At 40.1% G+C, this 23,126-nt stretch overlaps 1 pseudogene; it reads left to right on the top strand.

Annotated features, from left to right (window-relative positions):
- The first annotated feature begins 694 nt into the window (after window positions 1–694).
- The window catches only part of LOC114490747, a 48,923-nt pseudogene continuing 26,491 nt past the window's right edge, over window positions 695–23,126 (top strand).

Consider the following 23,126-nt stretch of genomic DNA (forward strand, 5'->3'; position numbering starts at 1 on the left):
AACCCTAAGACCCTTCAATAAATGTTTATCTTGTATTTTTAGCAAAATCTTGAGACTCATTTTGAGTTTATTTGATGGAACTAACAGTTTACTTTAGGGTTGTGAGGAAAGTTTAGCTTTTCTGAAATTTACAGTTCATGGTGCTCTGTTTACTATCGGTTTCTGATAAAATTTTTAAAAAATTAAATTTGCTCAGAGATTTCACTATTTCAAGTGACTTTTTCCCTCTCTGGTAATGATTTTCTTAAACATAGAATTTTTAAATGTTTTGGATTTTGAAAAATTAATGATAATTAGAAATTGACTCAAAAGGCAGATGTTGGTGAATTAAGAACACTTTTTTATTGTGGTAAAACATTCATAACAAAATTATCATTTTAGCCATCTTTAAGTGTGTAGGTCAGTGGCAATAAGCACATTCTCAGTGTTTCACAGCCATTACTGCCATTCATTTCTAGAACTTTTTCATCTTCCCCAGCTGAGATTCTGCACATATTAGACCATCACTTCCCATTTCCCTCTCCCCCTGTCGACGCAAGGACATCCGAACCTGTGGAGAATTTTAATAAGAGTTTATTTGAGCCAAACTGATGACAGTTACTGGGAAGTTAGATGTCAAATGCTCTGGAGAGTGAAACTGTTGCAGCTCCTTTTTACGCATTTGGAATGACGGAGGGAAAGTCCGGAGCAGGACATGACGCTGGTAGAAAGCACTACCGGGGCTGGATTCCAGGACCGTTACCAAGACGCTGCACGTAGTCTTGAGGGGGGTGAAGCTTTCAGGGGGTTGGAAAAAGAGTCATTCCAAAGGTATGTTAACCTTGATGCACAAAAACAATGCACAGGGCTTGCTTAAGGCCAAAAAATTTTTTTTACTAAAATAGTTCAATGCCTGGGTCCTGACTACCTACCATGACTGGCCCAGTTAGAAATGAATGTTCAGATCACCCTGTGAAGTTACTTTCTGTAAACTCCCTTTTTGGCCGCACACCCATCAACCTAACCCCTGACCACCACCTCGCAGAGATATCTGTAATAGCAGATGTTTTTTAAGAAGAATGGACACAGATGGTATTTCCATAACTTGTGGCAGGCCTTTCATTTCTGCTTCCGGTCTGTGTCATTTCTAAACCATCCTAATTGCGTAACAAGGTAAAATGCTCAGTCTCTCTGACTCTATCTTAACACTAGCCTGCATTTTTTTTTTTGCATGGATTTCAAGCAAGTAGTCCCTGCTAGAGTTATGCTAATCCCTAGAGGAATTCTGCTTGAGGCCTGAGTTTTTTTGGAAAAACAGCCCCTTGCCAGGGGGTGCCTCTCTCAAGGGTGTTGGGAAACATGTACCAAATAAGAATTATTTATAAAAGATTTGCAGGAGATTCGAGACCAGACTCAGATCAGCAGGAATCAACAGACTGACCAGGGACAAAGAGATTTAAAGATTTTGTGCTCTTCCCTGGGTCCCTGCTGGCGCCCCAATGTCTGTGGTGGTCAGTCAGTTCTCCTGCCCACTCTCCCGTCCCTTGACATAAAGAAGCCTGAATTCTAGGCTTTCTTAAGATGGATGTGACGAACCTCTAAGGTCTCTATCTTCTCAAGCTGATGGCTTTTTGATCAATAAACCTTCCCTCACTCCAAACTCTGAGGTCTTGAGTATTGGCCTTTTGAAGGGTTGGGCACATGAGCTTTTGAACTGGTAACACACTGAGATTTTAAAATGGCTTTTCTGTGTCCAAGTAAGAAACATCCTAACCCGTAAGAATTTTTTAATTTATTTGAGCCACACTGACAATTTCATCAGGAAGCAAAATCTGAATAGTTTGAAAAAACTGTCCAGAAAAATGGTAGTTTTGCATCTTATTTGATACATTACAATCAAAAGAGAAGTCTTAAGGGGGTTACATGAAATCCACTGGTGATAGATTAGGGAGGCAGGAGAAGGCAAAGCAAGGAAACTTCTGGGATTGGATAAAGAGTAAAATGATAGACTTGTACTTCTTTTACACAGGTGGGTAGGGATAGTTAATAGGCAACAGGACAATGGCAACGCCAATGAGGGGATTTCTGGTCTCTGCTCTGGTGTGGTGCTTGTGCTTTAAGAGGTCTTGAAAAGGAAACATTGACATTCCAAAGGTAAATGATTGTACATGCAAAGAAACAACATACAGACTCAGTTGAGGTAAAGATGGACTTTTGTCAGGGATGATTCTAGGCTAGCACATGACTACCTTCCATGACCTGCCTTCAGTTAAAAAGTTTTCATTTCAGACCATCCTGTGTGGTTATTTTAGGTCCCTTGAGTTTGTAAGTCTGCCATGCAGGACTCCGCTGAGCTGATCAGGTTTAGTGTATGGCCACTTTTTGTCCATGTCTGCATCAGAATCACAAAAGAATGCTCAGTCTGATCAGAGCACCTGGCCCTACAGGGGCCAGGCAGGATGTGTGTCCCTGGTGTGCATTGCCCTGGGACTGGGTGCTTGACAGCAGCCCCATCTTCTCCTGCTGCTTGGAGAAATGAGTCCTAGTCTTGATATCCCGTTTAAGGGTCTGCTCAGCCTCCCACTCTGCCTTTCAAGCAGACTCCAGGGACACCAGCTGGCTGCACACCTGCCTGCCAATGTCAGGTCAGTTTCTACCCCACCAGGAATTTACCATTCAGCAACACAACCCTATTTCCTCTTGCCCAAATACTGACCTAGTAAAGACATGCTAGATCTCAGTGCTTATCTGTAAATTGAAGCAGGTGAATTAGGTAATCTGAAAAGTATTTTACAGCTTTAAAGTTGTTATTCTCAGTTTAAGACAAACAAACAGTGATCCTGTTGTAATAGGCTAGATAAGATTCTCCTGTAGAGATTTTTTTCGTATACTGGTATTTGTCATATTTGGATATAAATACAAATGCTGAAGGTTTTATGTTTGCTTTGAAAGTTCAGCTAATGATCACTAAAACGTTAAGGAATTTAGGAGAAAAGATAGTCTGTTAGTACAAAGAATTTCATATCCTGAAATTTAATCCTGAAAAAATTGAGTACGCCTAGGGACCTCTGCATGGACTGTGTTGTCTTTTCACAAAATGGTTTTGACTTTCACTCTAATACAGCCTTATTTCAGGTGAAGGCAAGTCCCTGGCTATTTGATAGGGCTATACGCGTTTCAAAGCTAATCAGTATTAAATAATCAGCTTGTAAAAGAAGAGTAAGAGGGTCATTGTGTGTATTTTATTATTGTGTAAACTCAGGAAAACAAACTGAGAGGCTGAGAAAACTCACTCAGATTCTAGCAGATAGGAAAAGTGGCCTGATCAAAATTACAACTAAACTATAGAACAACCATTATTCAGAGGCATCAGAAATTGAGCTGAATGGGAGACCTACCACTACCAAATTAAAGGAGAAACCACATCAGGACTGGTAGGAGTGGCAGAGACTTAGAACAGGCTGGTCCCACACCCACATGTGGTGGATAAAAATCAGGAGGGATGTCTCAGGAGTGAGGGGTCCCGGCCCTACAGTAAGTCCCCCAGTCCATGGTTCCAGTGCCAGAAAGATAATTCTTCATAACTTCTAGCTATAAAAACCAGCAGGGACTGAGGACATTGAAAACAAAAACTTCTGGAACCCCAGTCAGTTCCTCTTAAAGGGCCCATGCACAGATTCTCTCAGACTTATTCTTTTTGAGCTCCAGCACAGAGGCAGCAGATTGAAAAGCATCAGAGACATACAGGGAGGAGCTGAATTGTCCAGCTCCAGGGTAAAAGCCGGGGGTCAGATTTCCCCCAGATGGAAGTGCTGGCAGAGGCTATTGTTGCTTTTCTGAGCCCTCCGCCCACAGAGCCACAGAGCTAGCAGGCGGGCACCGTATCTGAGACTCCATCAACCTGGCTCATACCATTTGCCCCATGCTGGTGATTTCCTCAGGCTCTGCTGTACCCAATTTTGGGCCCATCCAAGCTGTTTCCAGTAGCTTTTTTATTCAAATGGTTTATCTTAGTTCATGTTTCATATTTTTCTAAATTCTCTGAAATAAGCAGCATCTGGCTTCAGGGAGGCCTGTACCTCTCACTAAGTTGCCTAGTACTAGCAGCAGGCCTTGGTTCACAGCTTGGCCTTGCCTGGCTACTTCCAAGCCCAGCACAAGTAGCAGCGTTCTTAGATTGCCTTGTTGCTTATGTTGTGTGACCCTGGACAGAACACAGACAGTGGCTGCCCTTAGATGTGCCAAGAGCAATTAAGGCTCAACTACAATAGGAGTGTGTACACAGACCACATGGTAGGCATAGCTTAAGTACCCTATTTGGGTAGGAGGGAAGGCTGTTCCACTGGACCCTACAGGACACTTACTACAGTAGGCCACTCTACCAAGCCTAGGAGGCATAGCAGCTCTACCTAATACATATAAACACACACAGGGAGGCTACCAAAATGAGGATATAAAGAAACATGGCCCAAATGTAAGAACAGAACAAGACTCCAGAAAGAGAACCAAACAAAACAGAGTAAAGCAATCTACTTGATTCATAGTTCAAAATGCTGTAAATAGGGATGCTCAATGAACCTAGTGAGAACCTTAAAGCATAAAATAGATCCAGTCAGAAATGAAGGATACACTTACTGAAATGCAGAACAATTTACAAAGAATCAACAGTAGTGTGTATGAAGCTGAGGGTCAAATCAGTGATTTGGAATATAAGAAAGCAAAAAAAAAAACCACCCCAAAACAACAACAACAACAAAACCCAAACAAACCAACCAGAACAGCAAGAAGAAAAAATAATCCAAAAAAGTGAGGCTAGTGTAAGCAGCCTATGGGACAATTTCAAGTATTCCAACATTCACATTATAGGGCTGCCAGAAGGAGAAGAGAAAGGGTGAGAAATTGGAAATCTATCTGAAAGAACAATGAAAGAAAACTTCCTTATTTGGTGAAGAAATAGACATGCAAATCTAGGAAGCAGAGTTTCAAAAAACATGAATGCAAAGAGGTCCCCTCCAAGATACATCATAATTAAAATACCAAAGTTTAAAAATAAACAGAGAATCTTAAAAGCAGCAAGAGAAAGGAAGTTAGTTATGTACAGGAGAGTTCCCCTAAGACTGTCACCTGCTTTCTCAAAAGAAACTTTGCAGGCCAGAAGGGATTGGCAAGAAATATTCAAAGTCATGAAAAGCAGGGACCTACAGCCAAGATTGCTCTGCTCAGAAAAGCTATCATTTAGAATCTAAGAGAAGATATTTTCCCAGTCAAGGAAAAACTAAAGGAGTCTATCATCATCAAACCATTATTATATGAAATGAGAAAGGGACTTATTTAAGAAAAAAGAAGATCAAAACTATGAACAATAAAATGGCAATAAATACATATCTATCAACAACTGAATCTAAAAAACTAAGCAAACAAGAAAAAGAGAGACAGAATCCTGGATACAGAGAGCATTTGGTGGTTGCCAGATGGGAGTGGGGTGTGGGGAAATGGGTGAAGAGGTGAGGGGATAAAGAAGTACAAATAGGTAGTCACAGAATAGCCATGGGGATGTAAAGTACAATATAGGATATGGAGTGGCCAAAAATCTTATATGCATGACCCATGGACGTGAATAATAGTGGGGGATTGTCTGAGGGAGTGGGGATTGCTGGGTAGAAGGGGGCAGAGGGTGAAAAATTGGGACAACTCTAATAGCATAATCAATAAATATAACTTAAAAATAACTATTTCAAATAACATTTTAAGGAGACCTGTAGGAAACAGTTTAGACCATTTCTATATTTGTTACTGACATTTCTGAGCACTCCATACAATTTCATGAGCAGGCTGGCCTGGGGAGGTTCTCTGAAGGGATGGAGAGACAGGATTTGGATAGGCTCCGAACTCCCTCGTTAGTAATGACCCGGTCTGCCATAACTTTACCCACTGCTTAATATGTATTAGTCCTCAGTTTAAAAAAGAGTAATTAATGTACACACATATAATTTAAATAAATGCTGAGTGTATAAATCCATAGCTGGAGAAGAATGGGGAAGGATCCCAGGCACCAGATACAGTTTGAGGGAGCCGTCAGAGGTGAAAGAGTTCAAGACCTTCTGGGAAATCAGAGCAAAAGTTTGCCCGGTGGGAGTGGATTATTCAGACAGGAATGCAGTTGGCAACAAGATCAGCAAAAAGGTAGGCTGGGGCAGGTTTGTGTACACCCGAACTAATACATTTCAGATTGTACCCTGTATGAAACAGGAGGAATGCATAATACCAAGCTAAGGAAACACAGCTCTGAGCATATTACTTCCAAATCTCAGGATTTGCACAGCTTAAGTTGGAATTCCTGGACCAGACTTCCATTCTTGAATATTTAAAGTCCTTCCTTAATCTCCTGTTTTCCGGGTTCCTCGGACACCCCCATGTGATCACTACACACATTTGCAAATCCTCAAGTTGGAGTTAATCTTTTCATATGCTGGACGCTTTCCATTTAATCCTGGGTGATAGCCCTTCTTAGTTTGCTTCCGAGTAGACGGTGGGTCTCAGCACCAGATTGTATGTATATAGAGAGCACAGACAATGGCTTGTTCATTTTCATATTACCTTCTTCCAGCACTCAGCACAGACTAGCAATTGAAGGAAGGTTATTTGAAATAGGCATTTCTTTTATAAACTCATGAAAAATGCTGAATGCAGTTTCCTCTTACAAGGCGACATTAATACACATTACAAGTCGGCCCAACATAAAAAGCTGCTTAATGGATGGTAAAAGGCACAGTCATATAAATTCCTTTGCTTGAAGAATTATTTCTACCTGAGTCACATGGTGTTTTGGATCCAACAACATTAAGTACTTATGTCAAATCTTGGAAATATTTGACAGGGGCGAAGAAGAATTATGACCAAGGTCAGTTACTGCTAGGAAAAAGTTTTCCAATTAAAGAACCTTTTTACAAACAATAATAAATAAACCTCTCACAATTACACTTTATGGCCTTCCCAGTTTGGTTGTGTAAAAGACAGGCACTTTTTCTGTTGTTGTTGCTTGATTTAAAAATAGAAAAGAAAAAAAGACAGAATGGTCATAATGACTAAACTTGACCTTCTGTCGTTTATGAAGGTCATTTTGTCAGCTGCGTGGGGTGCAGGGCTGGACTTTGTTCCCTTGGTTGATAAGAGTAATCAAGAATGGAACAGTTTAGAATACAGGGACTGTACATGAAGGCTCACATTTTTATTGCCTACTTCCTAGTTGTTATCGAATCTCTGCTTCTTTTGTATTCACATTGATTTTCTGGGCTAGGTGACTACTTTATTTTTTTTTAATTCCTTTGGTAAATATACAACGTCCAGGATATCCTCCGCCCCTTCCAGCTCCCTCCGGAGAAAACAGTGGAGCTGGGGAGCTCGGCAGCTCTGCTCAGCACAGAAGGCATTCCACAATGACTCCTGAATGAAGGAATTCGAAGGCTCCCCTCAGACTGCTAAGGCAGAAGACAGTTTGACTGGAGCCATTTTTGGAGTTAAGGTCGTTGTTACAATAATAGTCTAAACTGGGCGACCCATAAATAAACGTGATGGTGCCACATGAGCCATACTAGATAGTTAAGAAAATGTGTTCCCCAGGAAGATCAGTTAAAAAAGAGTAGTTCCACATAAAATCACCGATGGAAATACCAGGGACGAACTCAACATCGATATGAAATTGAGGGCCCTGTTTCTTTAATAAAATTTTGTATTGTCGTTTTTACCATTACTATTTAGACCCTGTATGCCCCCCTCCCCCCGACCCCCTAGAGACCTATTTCTGAATATCGATGCTCTCCTTCTTCCTATACTGCCCTCCTCCACTTTCCCGTCCCTGGGGCACAAGAGCTGGCCTTCAGTTTTGTAGCAGGCACGTAGACAGACATGAGCAGGGCAAGGACGGCAGGTGAGGTGCAGAAGGTCTCCAGGGAGGAAAGCCGCTGGTGCCTAGCAATGGGCAAAACTGGGAAAACAAGGACCTCGCCCCAGGGTGACCTTTTCTCCCCTAGATACAGCTGGTCCTGAGGTTGAGGGCCGCTACCATCTCCTCCCTAGAGATGACATCTAGGCCTCAGTTGTATTTCAGCTCCAGGCCCAGAAAAGCGGCAGAAACCGGGTGCGTGATGCCAAGACCAGCTGCTCTAGCTAGTGACCCTGCCCCAGTGCCGAAAAACCAGTGAGTGGAGACCACGCCCCTGGAGGAGCACAGCTGAAAAGCTGCTGAGTAGTCTGTTTATACCTTCCCCTGAGACTCCCCCTAAGATTCCTGCCGCCGGCAAGAGAAGGATAAAACCTAAAGCCGGCAGGACAAAGGACCCAGAACACCCCCCACCCCCACACCTACACTCCCGTGCCATTTTCTTCCCCCTCAGGCACACATCTCTTAAAGCCTAAGGGACCCCACGACGAGACTTGCAATGAGGGGAGCAGTGGGCAGTGGCAGCTTGCCACAGGCTAACCTCCAGAACCTGTCCCCAGGAACCCCTTTTCTCTGACTCGTTAGTGAGTGAGCCGAATCAGCCCAGGCCAGGCTTATTTCCCTACCTAGTCCCTCTCCTGTCGCTCCTATGCTAAGCCCTTCCCTGTTTCACTGGGCCCAGCTTTAGTAAACATCCCCCTCTGAGTGTGCCTCTGCTGCAGCCGGGGAATTCTTGCTTGCTTTCCTGCACTTTGCCTCTTGACTGAAATCTTTCCAGACAAGAAGAACCGAGGTCTCCTGATCTCGCTGGTAACAGTGTGAGTGAGGGAGAGCAGTGGGGGGTCGTATTCACTATTTTTAATACACACACATGTGAGAGAGCTGTTTGATAGAGAATTTTCTTGCCAGCGGTTGGATCCAGGGAGGTCCAGGCTTGGAGCCAGATTCTCGAGTGAGGCAGAAATGGGGACTGGACAGATGCTCCTAGGCTTTCAGACCAGGACAGAGAGAATGCAGATGTAAAACTAGGCGTTAATTTGAGTAGTAATTTAGACGAGGTGTTGATTTAGGAAGATCTAAAAGATATGGAATTAATGGGAAGGTTAATTATGGGCCTCTTGAAGTGAGAGAATGATGGCAGATTATGGAATATGCTTAGCTCCTGATCATTATGTATTTTAATACCTATGTTCTAGAAAGCGGGACCTAACAATAAAGAATGGTGCATTTGTAAATAGCAGCTTTCTTCCCTCGCCTGCATTTGTAACCTCATTTCGTGAACATGAATCTCATTTTGAAAGTAAAGGAAGCCACAGCTAAGCAGCAAGGCAGAAAAACTGTTAGTTCTTCAATTTACGAGTAGAGAATTGAGACTGGAGAATTATTATTTGTATGCTTATGGTATTTATTTATATAGTTGGCTCCTTGTCCCATGGATAATTTGGGCAGGAATGACAGGCAACTCAGGACAACACCGCGCCAATGCCAACCCCCAACTCCTAGCCATCATCTGTCTCTGGAACCCCGATGGAACGGTAGAGCAAACCCCAAGTTTCTATGCATGTAAGTAGACGGCTGCAAGATTCATGAATTAAGTCATTTGGTACTTTTCAACCATGAAAAAAGCTACTCAGGCTCTCACTCATTATTTATTTACTTTAATTTTAGACATGACTATGATAAGCTGGGTTATCTGGCTTTATCTAGCCCACAGGAGACTGGAGCTATACATTTCCTCGGCATTACAATTATGAAATGGTTTTCACAGCCATTATTAGCTGCTCGAGGCAGACACAGCAATAACACCAAGTGGCAGCTGACTGCCAGACAGCCTGGAGAAGACAGACAACTTCTAAATAGTCACTACATAAACCACAAGAATACACTAGTCTACAGCTGTGATTAGGGGGAAGGAGAAAGGTATGCATTGCTTTTCCTGGGAGACAGTGCCACAGGTCAGACTCAGGTTCCCAAACGAATATAGATGTCATCCAGCCCAGTCTCCCAGTTGGCACCTCCATAGTCTTCCTCTAAGGCAGTCGGACAGGCTCTGCTTAGGTGCTGCCAGTGATGCGATTCCATACAATTGACAAGGAATTGGCTGTACATGATTAATTTTATGAGTCAAGTTGGCAGGATCGTGGTGCTCAGACATGTGGTCATACACTAATCTGGATGTTTCTGTCAGGGTGTTTCAGAAAGAGTGAAATTTAAGTGAGTGCACTTTGAGTAAAGCAGATTGTGCTCTGCAAAATAGGTGGGCCTTGTCTAATCAGTTGAAGGCATGCACAGGAAACAACAACAACAAACCCTGACCTAGCCAAAACAAGAGACAATTCTGCAGCAGGTGGCTTTCAGACTTAAACTGCAGCCAGCCTCATCTCTTTTGCTCCCCACAGGACATTTGGCCAGGCATGGAAACATTTCTGTTGTCACTAGGCTGTGTGTTTAGGGGGCTGCTGCTGGTGTCTGGGGGTAGGTGCCAGGGATGCTGCTACACTTACTACAGTGTCTTGTGCAGCTCCCAGGGCAAAGAATTATTCAGCCTAAAAAGTCAATAGTGCAGTTAAGAAACCTTGAATTAGACACAATTCTTGCCTCCCTGTGGCTGGCAATCATTTTTTTAATCCTCATAACACCTCTACACATGACACACATTATTATCTATTATAGATAAGGAACCTAAGCCACAAAAAAATTATGATAAAGCTAAAATGCTCATGGATACCTCCGGGAATTGGGGTTGGAGGGGAACTTTCACTTTGTATATAATGAATTTTGATCTTTGAATTTTATAACCTGTTATATTATTATTATTTTTCTAATTAAAATCAGAGTTTAAAAGAATTAAAACAAATGCTTTACCATTCCCAATTGCATGTTTAAAACAACCCAGTGTCCTCAACTTAGCTTCCCAGGTACCCCAATGTCTAGTTCTGTCTCCTGTTCCAGCTCCTTCCCTCCCCCTCACGCACTCTGGATTCCTGCTGCTCCAGGTGAATGTCTCTTTGGGGATGCCTGTACTTTGCTCTGCCCATCTTTTTATTGCCTGTGACACCGAGGAGGGTCTTGTACATAAACTGCTAAGCAAAGTGAATTACAAAGATGAGTTCTGTTTGTATTGAACCCAAATCTGCTTTCCTATATAATTTTACCCACTGATCCTATTTTTCTGTTCTAGGTATTTACAGGTTTGTGTCTAAGACATCTTCACAGGACAACACTACCAACATTTAAATATTTATGTTCTTTAAGTTTTTTTTTTTTTTGTATGTGAAGCCTCTTTAATTATTTCAGTCATTTCCCTACTGGATCTTATTTTAAGACCATTTTACCCTCCTAGCTGCCCAGCTCTGCTAGAATGCCCTTCTCTGCTCACATCCTTTCTGCAGTGGGGCATGCAGCGTGGTGTATCAGAGTTCAGGGGTGAAGTAACTATTTAGAAAGCAAACAATCTCTTACTCCTGATTTCTTTCTGAACTTTGTACTCGTGTGTAGGCTTTCATTGCCTTCGCTTCTTTGGAAGTTGTGTCACACATCCTTGAATTCAGCTCACCCTGGTAGATAAGAGATGTTTACCATGCTACCAAGTCATCCACGGAAGCCTTAAATCATATTTAGCACCCTTGGCTTAAGGAGGCAGGGAAGAATTTAGTGCAACTTGTGTGTTTATATAAAATAGATATAAGTCTTTTTAAAATTGGTTTGTCTTAAAGAGGTATTCACACAACTACCTGAAACACTGAATTCTCCAAAGGTCACAGTTCCCCCAAGGCTCTAGAGAGACAACATTGAATTGCACCATGAATCAGAATGAAACAAGAGAGACCATTCTAGAGCCCAGCAAGAAACCTCAAGTTTAAAGATAGATCGTGCTTGCTGCTGATTTCAAAACTCGGTTTTGAAATATCCGCAGAAAGTTTAGAATAAAAAAAGTTATGTGGTTTTCCAAGATCATTTGATAAATTAGTGACACAGTCCCAAATATGAGATCAGGGTTTAAAATGCTTAAAATAAAATGAACCTTAAATATTTTGTCTCTAAAATATTATGCATTGAGGAGGCGCTGTGTTTGTGTGAACAAATGATTACAATGCACTCAGTTGGTATTACGTCTCTTCAAAGTCTATTTCTCTAGTTGACTTATCTATGAAACCTCTGGGTTTCTTCTCCTATTAGAAGATATTCTTTCTACAAAAATTTGAAATATATTAAGCTACCAATGAACACCTTTAGCAGTACACCAAGTGACCACATTTTATCACCTACCACCTTCATCATCTGTTCTCTTCCAAGAAATAAGGCTCATTTTCTAGTAGCCTTTTGATTATGTTACCATTGCTTTTCTCAAAGCCTTCAGGAGCTCCCAGATGCTTTTGACATTAAACAAAGATTTGGAGTAATGAACTTTGAGACTTTCTTACAAATTCACCATTATCACAAAAAGCTCTAATTTTTCTTTCACATGGTGTTTACACCCTAGTTGGGAGAGACCACCTACTTTCTCATAGGAAGATCCGTTCTTACTACCTCTGAAGTGTGTGGACATGTTTGCTATGTTCATCTTTAGTAAGAGCTCTCTCTAGGGTTATGAGTTTTCTCAAATGGCATGTTTTATAGCTGAAGTGGAGTTGTTTAGGCCACCTCTTTGCAAATTAGAAGTGCAGTTCAATCAAGGTTCAGGGAAGATGGCTTGAGACCCTGCTTTATTAGGAAGCAAGTTCTGGAATAAACACCTATTTTTGGATTACTCTTATCCTACCTTCTATTTATTGCTTAATTCTTCATTATGTCCCCACTTTGAACTTCTTCCCCACCTATTTTTGGACTACTCTTATCAGCCTTCTATTTATTGCTTAATTCTTCATTATGTCTCCTCTTTGAACTTCTTTGTGCAAGAGACTGAATACGGTGAACATAGAGGAAAACAGCAAAAATAATAAGTAATATTTGATGTTGAGTGCGTCAAATATGTCAGGGCTCTTTATCTACTTTAGCACTAATTTGGACAATAATTATACAAGGCAGAGATAGATACACTGATTTTAAAGATTTAAAATTGGCTGAGAGAAGTTTAGTAATTACTAAGGGTCCCATGAGTACCAAGTGCCTAAAAGGGGAAGCCAAAGAAAATTTGCTACTCATTATTGAATATCATTGAACCTTGTGAAAAGGATGGAAGGAAGATTTGTGGGAGATATATGTAAAAAATTCAACATCCATGCATGGGTTCTGTTAGGGATCTCTGGACGAGTTGTGGATTATGGTGCAAAAGTAAAGCGGACATTGGGATTGAGTTTCTCTAACACTGAATTGGATTTACTTTAAAGTTGGAGCCATTTTAGTTTTTAAAAACAATCTGATGGAAAACAGAGTGGATGGTAGGTAGTGAGTTAGAAAGTCTTTCGTACTTTTATCTTCTCATTGCCTTGCCATTAAGATTATGGGAAGCCACATTTCGGTGGGGAATTTCTATGTGGCTGACAGTTAAATTGGATCAAAGATGCAATGGTAGCTTGGAGATCTGAGTTTGTCAAACACCTGGTTTAATAACATAAAATATAGTGATTTGAATATTTCAGCCAACTCATAATTTTCCATGGTTAGAACCTAGATGAATAATATTTACAATAATTTCTAAGTCTCAGTCATTAGTTGGTCCTCATCCATATTGCCACAATATCTACCAAAACTACTAAGAAGAAACAATGGAGGTGGGTTGAAGATTTACTTGCTCTTCCTTTCCAGACCACTCGTGTCTGTCTCCTGAAGGAGCAACTGGAAGGAGACAGATGTGGAAAGAGCCTTCACAACATAAACGGACCTGTCAGCCTTTGAAGGAACGAGAAAGTACTTTAGCATGGTGAAAGTGAAGGTTACAGCTTACCTGTGATGAGTTGTAATCTGTTTGCTAACTGTCCTTACTTTATAGTATTGAATATTTTATTTTTCTGTATTTGTGATACCTAAATAACGGTTAGCCCCAGTTTAGAGCACATGATAACAATCCCATGGCATTTCTGCCCTTATTATCCTCCCTGGACTATACTCACATTTTCAACGAGTTTTCTGATAGCAACGGTACTTTGGGCCTTTTATCGTGTCTCCTTAGGCACAAAATTCAACTTGAAATGAGAAATGGAATTTTATGTGTATGTGTGTGTGTGTATAAAAGCTGGAAGTTAAGACAAATATTCAAAAAATTCCTAGGAGTCAGAAAATTGTATTATTTATTACATAATCAAACTCCCAAACTAGGATAGGGTGACTATGTATTGAAAGGTTAATCTATATATTTTGAGAAGTTGAGAAATGGTATAAAATGATTACTATATGAAAATGAAAATAAAAGTCAAATGATAAGGCAAGCAGTACTTATCCTGGCTAAGATTATTTTTTTGAGTCTTGAATCTTAAAGACCACCCGGAAATAGAATGGACTTGGAGGGAGAATGAAGAGGCTGGAGCTGTTGTGGGAAAACAAAACAACAGATTATTCCTCTGCCCCGTGCTTTTCTGCTAATAAATGTTAACCTTTCCCATTGACCTTCCTCTTTGTCATTCCTAACAACTTTTTAAAGGTTCTAAATGTACAAGATTAAATCTGAGAAAAATTTGACATTTTGCACCAATGTTAATTTCTATTTTCAGTTCCTGTGCATGTGAGTGTCCTCTTCTATTTCTCTTTCTCAGGGATGAAATTTACAGAAAGCTGTAAATACATGCTTACTACCAGCATAAGATGGAAATACACACAGAAAATTACAGATAGAGTGGTTATTTAGCCCAGCTTTGTCTGATTTAGAAATAAATCTTACGTTTGTGCAACCTTGTCTTAGCTTGCCTTAACTCGTTCTTATTTCTGTTTATTCAGCAAAGTTATTTTCCGCACAGGTCCTGCCTTTGCCTGGCAATTGGATATTTTTGTTTTTGTTTTTAATTTCCATCGCTTCCCACTACTCCTGTTTTGAAGTGCCGCCACACACAGTTTGTGGTTGCTCTACTTCAGTCCAGGGAGTCTCATCCTTGGGGGTCATTTAAATGAGGAGCTTCTTCTAGATCTGTTGATTTTCTGATCATTCCTTCTGCAATGAATCACACCTTTTCATTGGATTTGACAATTCGTCTCCTCAATTTTACCGAAATACTTTGTTTTCAATGAAGTATGATTTAATAGAAAGAGAACTACATTGTGTGCTGGGGAACCTTGGTTATTCTCAGTGTGTCCCCTACCCACTCACCCAAGCGACTTCTCATCAGGGAAATGAAGGAGCGGGATTATGTCCATTGTTTTCAATTTGGAGTGCATAGCAAAACCATCTGAGGAACTTGAAAAAATACTACCCCTTGGCACTGGCTGTAAAAGCCACTGGTTAAACTGAAGAAAGATATGCTAGAACTAGGGTCACGTGAAAGCGTTAGCCTCAGAATGTGGCCTTTAATCCGTGGACTGCAAAAAAATACAGCATGAATAAAATGACTGAGAAGGTCATAGGGAAGAATGCCTGCCTGCCCATCTCTGGGCTGTAAGGTCATTTGGCTAAAGGTCCTTTTACCTATGTATTTATCCTTCTTGATCATAAACCACTTACGTATCTCACCAGTCTACCTCTAAGGACCTAAAAGCACTTTATGTAGTTTTTTTTCTTTTTTTAAAGATTTTATTTATTTTTATTTTTAGGGAGGGAAGGAAGGGAGAGAGAGAGAGAGAGAGAGAGAAACATCAATGTGGGTTGCTGGGGGTTATGGCCTGCAACCCAGGAATGTACCCTGGCTGGGAATTGAACCTGGGACACTTTGGTTCCCAGCCCGCACTCAATCCATTGAGCTATGCCAGCCAGGGCTCACTTTATGTAGTTTTTAATTAATCTTAAGATCTGGTTAAGATGACTAGAGGTCCTGTCTCCACGTAACCAGTTGTGGACATAAGCATATATATGTAAGTTGGTGGCATCTAGGAGACCTGCCTCCCAATTTACTAGGCGTGGCTGCTGAAATGATGGAGCTCTTAGTGAATGTTTTGGGTCAGGGGCTGTGAGGGCTTAGGGAGTCCAAGAGAGAGCTTTGGGAAAGGATGGGTGGTTTTATAGGGGGAGGAGGCACTTTTTCTAAGTGCTGACTAGCTACATACTTCAGGCAAATCCTCCTGGTGGAACAGGAGGGGCTGCTAGGAAAGCTGGCTGTCTCAGCAACTTCTGCCTTATGCTTCTCTCAGGAAAAAAAGCCTTCAATGCTCTAGTGTTGTCCACGTAACATCCTGTTGATGGTGAACACCTTGGTTCTGGTTAAGCAGCTAATACGGTTGACAGCTGTGCCAGTTAGGGTTCGGAGCAATCACAAATTAAGGTGGGCTGTAAAAAGTAGCGTGTTTCCTCAACTTCCTGTTTTTCCTGAGAATGAAACATTAAATCTTTAAAGTGTATATATATATATATACACCAGTAAGAAACCCAAACCATCAGTAGCATGAAAGATGTAAACTTCTTTGACATTAAAATTATATATGTGTGTCTATGTGTACACAATATACCAATGCCAGCATCATTTTTAATGGAAGCTTTAGAGCTTTTTATGATAGAAGACAAAGAACCCCATCATTGCTACTAGAACTCCTAGTTTAGAAGTACTGACCAAGGTAATTAGACATGAGGAAGTAAAAAGAGGAATAAGTATTTGTAAGAAGGAGATAATTTTGTTATTTATAGGTGATGGCAATGTATTAAGAAAAATAAAGAAGTAAAAGAATTATTAGAAACAATGAGATAAATTAGTAAGATGGTTGATTTCACCCACACACACAAAAGAATTTATTCACTCGCAGCTGTGTAGAATGTATTAATCATGGTTTTTTCTTTTAAAGAATCCCCAAACAAATGGTTTTCCTATATATAAAGAATAGTTGGTTAAATAATATTGAGGAGCAAAGTTACCAGTTACAAAAGCAACTAAAGAAAAAAAAAAGATACTCAGAAATAAAATTGACAAGAAATGTGCAGAGATTAGGTGAAGAATAATACTACTCTCAAGAGACTTAACAGTAAAAAGATTAGAAGAAATACTCTGGTAAACTGCTGGATTTGGGCATGCTCCCCCAAAGGGCATGTTCAAAACAAGTTCGAATAATCACTACGCTGTTTTTCTAAGGAGGGCAATCTTTGGTAACTGGAGGGCCCTTTGTTTGGCAGAACATCAAGACAGGTTTGCGGAGGCAAGTTGAAGAAAAGAACTATGCAAACCACTCCCTATTTCAGCCCCAGATATAGGAGATGAATAAGAACAGACGTGTCTGAGAGGGACTTTCCTGTGAGGATGTGTTTTGCAAAACCTGTTCTTATTTTCCATAAGAACTCCAGTTAGTTTACTAAGGCTTTTGCATGAGAAGATTTTTTAAGGGCATTAATAGCATGCTGAGTTAATGTATTGTGGTAGTCGAAGGCATAGGACAAACACGAAGACAGCTACATGGACACCATGCCACCGTCCACCAAAGTTAAGGCACACCTGATCTCTGGGTTATCTTGGGAAAATATTTGCAACACTTAGATGAAGTTCTAATAATCTCTATAATAACAGTGGTCTTATAATATAGTTAGAAAGAGGCAAATCAAAAAGCAAAAGGGCAAAGGCAGTTCAAAAAATAAAAGATATACAGGGTCAATAAGTATAAAGAAAGCATATAACTTTACTAATAATCAAAGTAAATCAATCACATTGGTGAGATATGAACTAGCTGTATTTTTCTACATGTTTTTTTGAGTTTTAAAAACTAAAATAAATATATAAATAAACAACAACAACAACAAAAACATTACCTTTCACCTATCAATCACGGTTCTAAGAGTTTACTTAAAGCCAATCAGAAACAGTCACAAAAATGTATGTAGAAAAATGTTATTTGTGTGTGCCCTCCCCACCTCCCTGCTCTCACCCTGATGCTGGACAATTTAGTTTCTCTCTGCTTGTCCCTGGTTCCTTTCTTCTTTTAAAAGTGTATTTTATTGATTATGCTATTACAGTTGTCCTATTTTGTTTCTCCCCTCTATCCCCCTCTGCCCTGCATCCCCCTCCCTCCAGCATCACCCCCACTTAATTCATGTCCATGTGACATACATATCAATTCTTTGGCTTCTCCATTTCCTATACTATTCTTAGCCTCCCCCTGTATATGTTGTGCCTACAAATTATGCTTCTTATTCCCTGTACCATTTTCCCCCATTCTCCCTCTCCCCTTCCCCACTGATAACCCTCTATTTGATCTCTATTTCTATGATTCTGTCTGTTTCTGTTCTAGTTGTTCGCTTACTTTGTTTTTGTTTTTTAGATTCAATCGTTGATAGTTGTGAGTTTGTTGTCATTTTACTGTTCATAGTTTTGGTCTTCTTCTTTTTCTTAGATAAGTCCCTGTAAGATTTCATATAATAAGAGCTTGGTGGTGATGGACTCCTTTAACTTTACCTTATTTGGGAAGCTCTTTATTTACCCTTCCATTCGAAATGATAGCTTTGCTGGATAGAGTAATCTTGGATATAGGTCATTGCCTTTCATGACTTTGAATACTTCTTTCCAGTCCTTTCTTGCCTGTAAGGTTCCTTTTGAGAAATCAGGTGGTAGTCTTACAGGAACTCCTTTGTAGGTAACACTTTCTTTTTCTCTAGCTGTTTTTAAGATTCTTTCCTTATCCTTAATCTTGAGTAACTTAATTATGGTGTGTCCAGGTGTGTTTCTTCTTGGATCCAACTTCCTCGACTTGTATTTCTAGTTCCTTTGCCAGATTGGGGAAGTTCTCCTTCATTATTTTTCATATAAATTTTCAATTTCTTGCTCTTCCTCTTCTCCTTCTGGCAACCCCATAATTCTGATGTTGGAATGTTTAAGGTTGTCCCAGAGGTTCCTAAGCCTCCTCATTTTCTTTTTTGAATTTTTGTTTCTTCATTTTATTCTGGCTGAATGTTTATTTTCAATCATTGATTGAAAATCATTGTTATAAACCATTGATTTGAGTCATGGTTTCCTTCCCTTCTCTGCTAGCTCCCTATACATTTTGATTTATTTCACTTTGTATAGCCTTCATTTCTTCCTTTACTTTGCATCTGTACGCAATCATTTCTGTAAGCATCCTGATCACCACTGTTTTGAACTCTGCATCTGATAGGTTGGCTATCTCCTCATCACTTAGTTCTTTTTCTGAAGTTTTACTATGTTCTTTCATTTGGGCCATATTTCTTTGTCTCAACGTACCTGTTCCGTAGGAAAATGTTTATTATATAATTGTTTATAATGATAAGAGTTGGAAAGAAAATCAACCATAGGGTATTTGTTAAATAACTTATGGTATAACCACATTAAAGGATACTATGTACCTGTTAACAATGATGTTGTATTTATTTATTGACATGGTGAAATTTTCATGATCTCTTGTTAAACACAAAGACATTTATACCAAAACTGTAACTTTATGATATTATTTGGCTAAAAAGGATTTCTCCATATGTCTGCATCAGAATGTACATCTGTGTCTAAAAACACACAAGTAATTTACATGTGTAGAAGGTAGAAATGTGGAGGATCTTAATGACTTCTGTGCTTTCTGTTTTCTATTTTTATATAAAATAAGTGTAATTAAAACATATTATGGTGATGATAATAAAGAAAGATTTACAGCAACATCATATATTTTAGTATTTTATGGTTCCTTGGAAAATATTCGTGTTCTTACTTGGCTCTCGTTCATAACTTTAAACCCTTTTCTTTTAAAACGAGGCAACAGCTTCTCTCTGTCTCCCTTAGGAAGATATGTCTTCCCTTGTATATTTTGGCATGAAAGAGCTGGAAGGAGCCTGGGCTGGTGTCTTCTCACCAGCCCCAGCAGCGTTTACAGGTAAGAATATCACTGTTTGGGCAAGTGTCCCAACATAGTCACATTACACAACTTCACGGAATCAAGAACTTTCCCGGAGTGTGTGTGTGTGTGTGTGCGTGTGTGTGTTTAATGTCCCAGAAATAAGCTACTAAAACAGCAGGAGCTGGATGAGAGCTCCTGGGAACGTGCATGCAAACACTTTCAGATGCAAGACCTGAAACCAAGCCAGCACACAGGCTACGTGGACAATGGGACCATTTTTCTTGCTCCTTTTTTTTTTGTATCTTACAAACCAAGCCAAATTTGCAGATACCCTTGTGTTTAAGTCCAAGTGAGATAAGCAAGATACCTTCAAGACATCTTTTAGCATGTGTGTTGGAAAGACAGGACCCATGCTGTTGAGGACATGGGGGCTGAGGAAGAGCATTGTGGCCAGGTGGGCCAGTGCTCCAGCCATGGGACTTGAGGTTTTAAATGTTAACACATCTTTCAACTGACAAAGAAGTTATGGGGTAGCATAGAAAGAAAAAAATCATTTAAATCTTAAATGCAGGACACAGAGAGGAGGAGAGAATGTTATGAGTGAAGTATCTTAGCAGCATCTGGACCCTTTGAAGTACTTTTGGTGGTGGGTGGAATTTACTCGATAGAAGAATGTAACCTGCCCTAGATATCTATTCTCTTATGAGTACAAACACGTGCAGATGGTGATGGAATAAATGTGTGCTTGTTGCAATACGTGTTCCTTTGAGTCGGACTGTGTTCAGTATTGTTAACCTTAAATTGCTAATGAACCACAGCTGCTTTCCTGATTTACTAGTAAATTATTAGACTAAAAATTTATTTTAAAAAAATGTCTAAAGTAGGATAGCTAATAAACTACTTGAGTCAACCCAGCAGGTCAAGTAATTTGCCATTTTCACTGGTTACTAGGTTGAGAGTAGGATTTCTAGAGAGGGAGGTATTGGGGAGGCAGGAATGGAGGATCATGAATTCCTTTGTGCCTTTTATCCACACTTAGAAAATGCTGGTTCCTACAGAAGTGTCTGGATACGTTAATATTTTTCTGCAAGTTTTATATTATTTTTGTTCTCCCCATTTCCTCTAGAGGAAGGAAGAGTTAGAACTTAGTGACAAACTAGACAATGGCTGTAGTGCAGTGGGCCATAGTGTCTTCCTCTGGCGTTTCCAGCGTTTGCCCACTGCTAGGGAAACCACAGTATATGACCCATAAGTAGGGCATTGAACTCACCACTCAGCACTTTCGTTAACGAGTCGCCATTCTTGACATCACTGTGTCAGCTGAAAGAGAACTCCAGAGGATTTACTGTGAATGAGATGAGTTAGACATGCTGACTCCAGGCTGGATCTTGCCATTTTGTCCAAATTTCGGAGACTGTCTAAATGATCTTTAAAGAGGCTCCCAGACCATCCCAATTTCTGTAATGACTCTTGCTCTCTCAAACTAGCTAAACTTATTTCCTTATGATTTATCAAAGGTTAACTGAGAGAAAAAGTAGACAGGAGCTAAGAAGATAAGTATAAAATAAAAAAGGACCAAAAAAAAAATCAAATACTGAATGGCTATAATTGGTGTCTTAACCAGCAAGCAAAATGACTCCTGGGTAGAAATGCAAGGGATACAAGTAGGAACACAGTTGGGCAGAACAGAAAGGACAGGAGCAGTCAAAGTAGAGCACTGCGAATATGGCCCTCGAGCCCACTGTTTCTAAAGTCCAGGGTGATAAACATATTAAATGTCTTTATTTTAGGGAATATTTTTCAAAAGACAATTCTGCTTCCCAGGGAGTGAGCTCCCTGCCTTTAAAGCCTGTCCCTGTCTTTTTCACACGGTGTCAGGAGAGGGATGCGTCCGAAGATGATGGCAGGACTGTCATTCCCACAGGGCAGTAGTAGTAGAGTTATTTCCTGCTGACTAAAGCAGTTCCCTTCCAGAGAACTGTGATCTCATAAAATAGTTGGCCTGCGCTTGAAAGGGAGGCATTGTTGGTAGGTAAGCCAATGTCCTCCTCGGCGCTGGGACTCGGCCAGCCTCTCATCGCTGACCCACCTTTGTTTGTTTTCCCAGACAGAAATGATCGCAACACATTAAGGGCCACGGCAAATGCTTGCTTGCAACAGTGAGATGTTCTACATTGCTAAACTATACACAGTATTCAACCGGAAAAAAAAATAACACACAACAAACCAACAACACAAAGCCCAGTGAAAAGCTCAATTAGCCAAGAGGTTGTTTGTATGTTACTTTTTTAAAAGTGATCACCAGTTCACCTAGTTTTGCCTTTTTTTTTTTTTTTGAGAGGAAAGGAGACTTGGGTTGTTGCCAAAGAAGATAAAAATCCATACTTCTGCAAACATATTCTTTTTTTCCTTTCACCAGGCAGCTCTGCTTTAGTGGGCTGCATAGTACATTAAGTTTTAAGATGTTGGATACTTTGGGCAAATCATTTACTCTCCCTGAGTCTAGTCTGAGTTCATTCACTTATAAAACAAGGATGGTAATACTTCCATGGACTATGCATGGTCTGGTTAAAATGGTTAAATAAGATACTGTACATGAAAGCATTTATCAATTGCAAGGTGTGACACTAATGTGAGAATGGGAGGGATCGTCTTTGCTTACCTTGGAGCTGATGATGGTTCTGGGGCACTGAAATAGGGGAGATGCCACCCCAAATTCTCTCATTTCCCTAAGTCTGAGAGGCTGGGAGAAGAAAAAGAAGAGAACCCTGAGAGTTGGCAACTCCCATTTATCCACTAACATGCACAGAAAAATAATTTTTCTTAAATGTTAGAGAAACGCAGCCCAATTCTGCTTCTTTTCCTAGACCCACATTGTCCACTATAGTGCAGGTCTAGATAATCTAGACAACCATACTGTGTTCAGTACAGCGAGGGAAACCATACTGTGGTTTCCTACGAGCGACTTGTGGTTGTTGAACTCTGCAAATATGATGAGTCATAACTGAGATGTGTTACACATGGAAATACATGCTAAAGTTTGAGTACAATAGTTCAAAAGAAAAAAAATCTTTTTCTTTCTTCTTTAAAAAAATCAACTTTATTTGATTCACAGTTTAATGAATTAAAAAATGTCTACTCCCACATAACCACAACCACATTAAGATATGGAGCACTTACTCCAGAAAGTTCCACTGTTTCTATTTTCAGCAACCTCTCCCCAACATCCTGGTCTTAGACAAACCACTGATTTGTCTTCTTCATGATAAGTTAATGTTACCTTTTCTAGAGTTTCATTAAAACGCACACACAAAAATTAGCTTAATGGTTTTGAAATTCAGTCCATGTTGTATAAGTAGTAGTTTAT

This window comes from Phyllostomus discolor, chromosome 2 (assembly GCF_004126475.2).
Source record: "Phyllostomus discolor isolate MPI-MPIP mPhyDis1 chromosome 2, mPhyDis1.pri.v3, whole genome shotgun sequence".
NCBI classification, from domain to species: Eukaryota; Metazoa; Chordata; class Mammalia; order Chiroptera; family Phyllostomidae; genus Phyllostomus; species Phyllostomus discolor.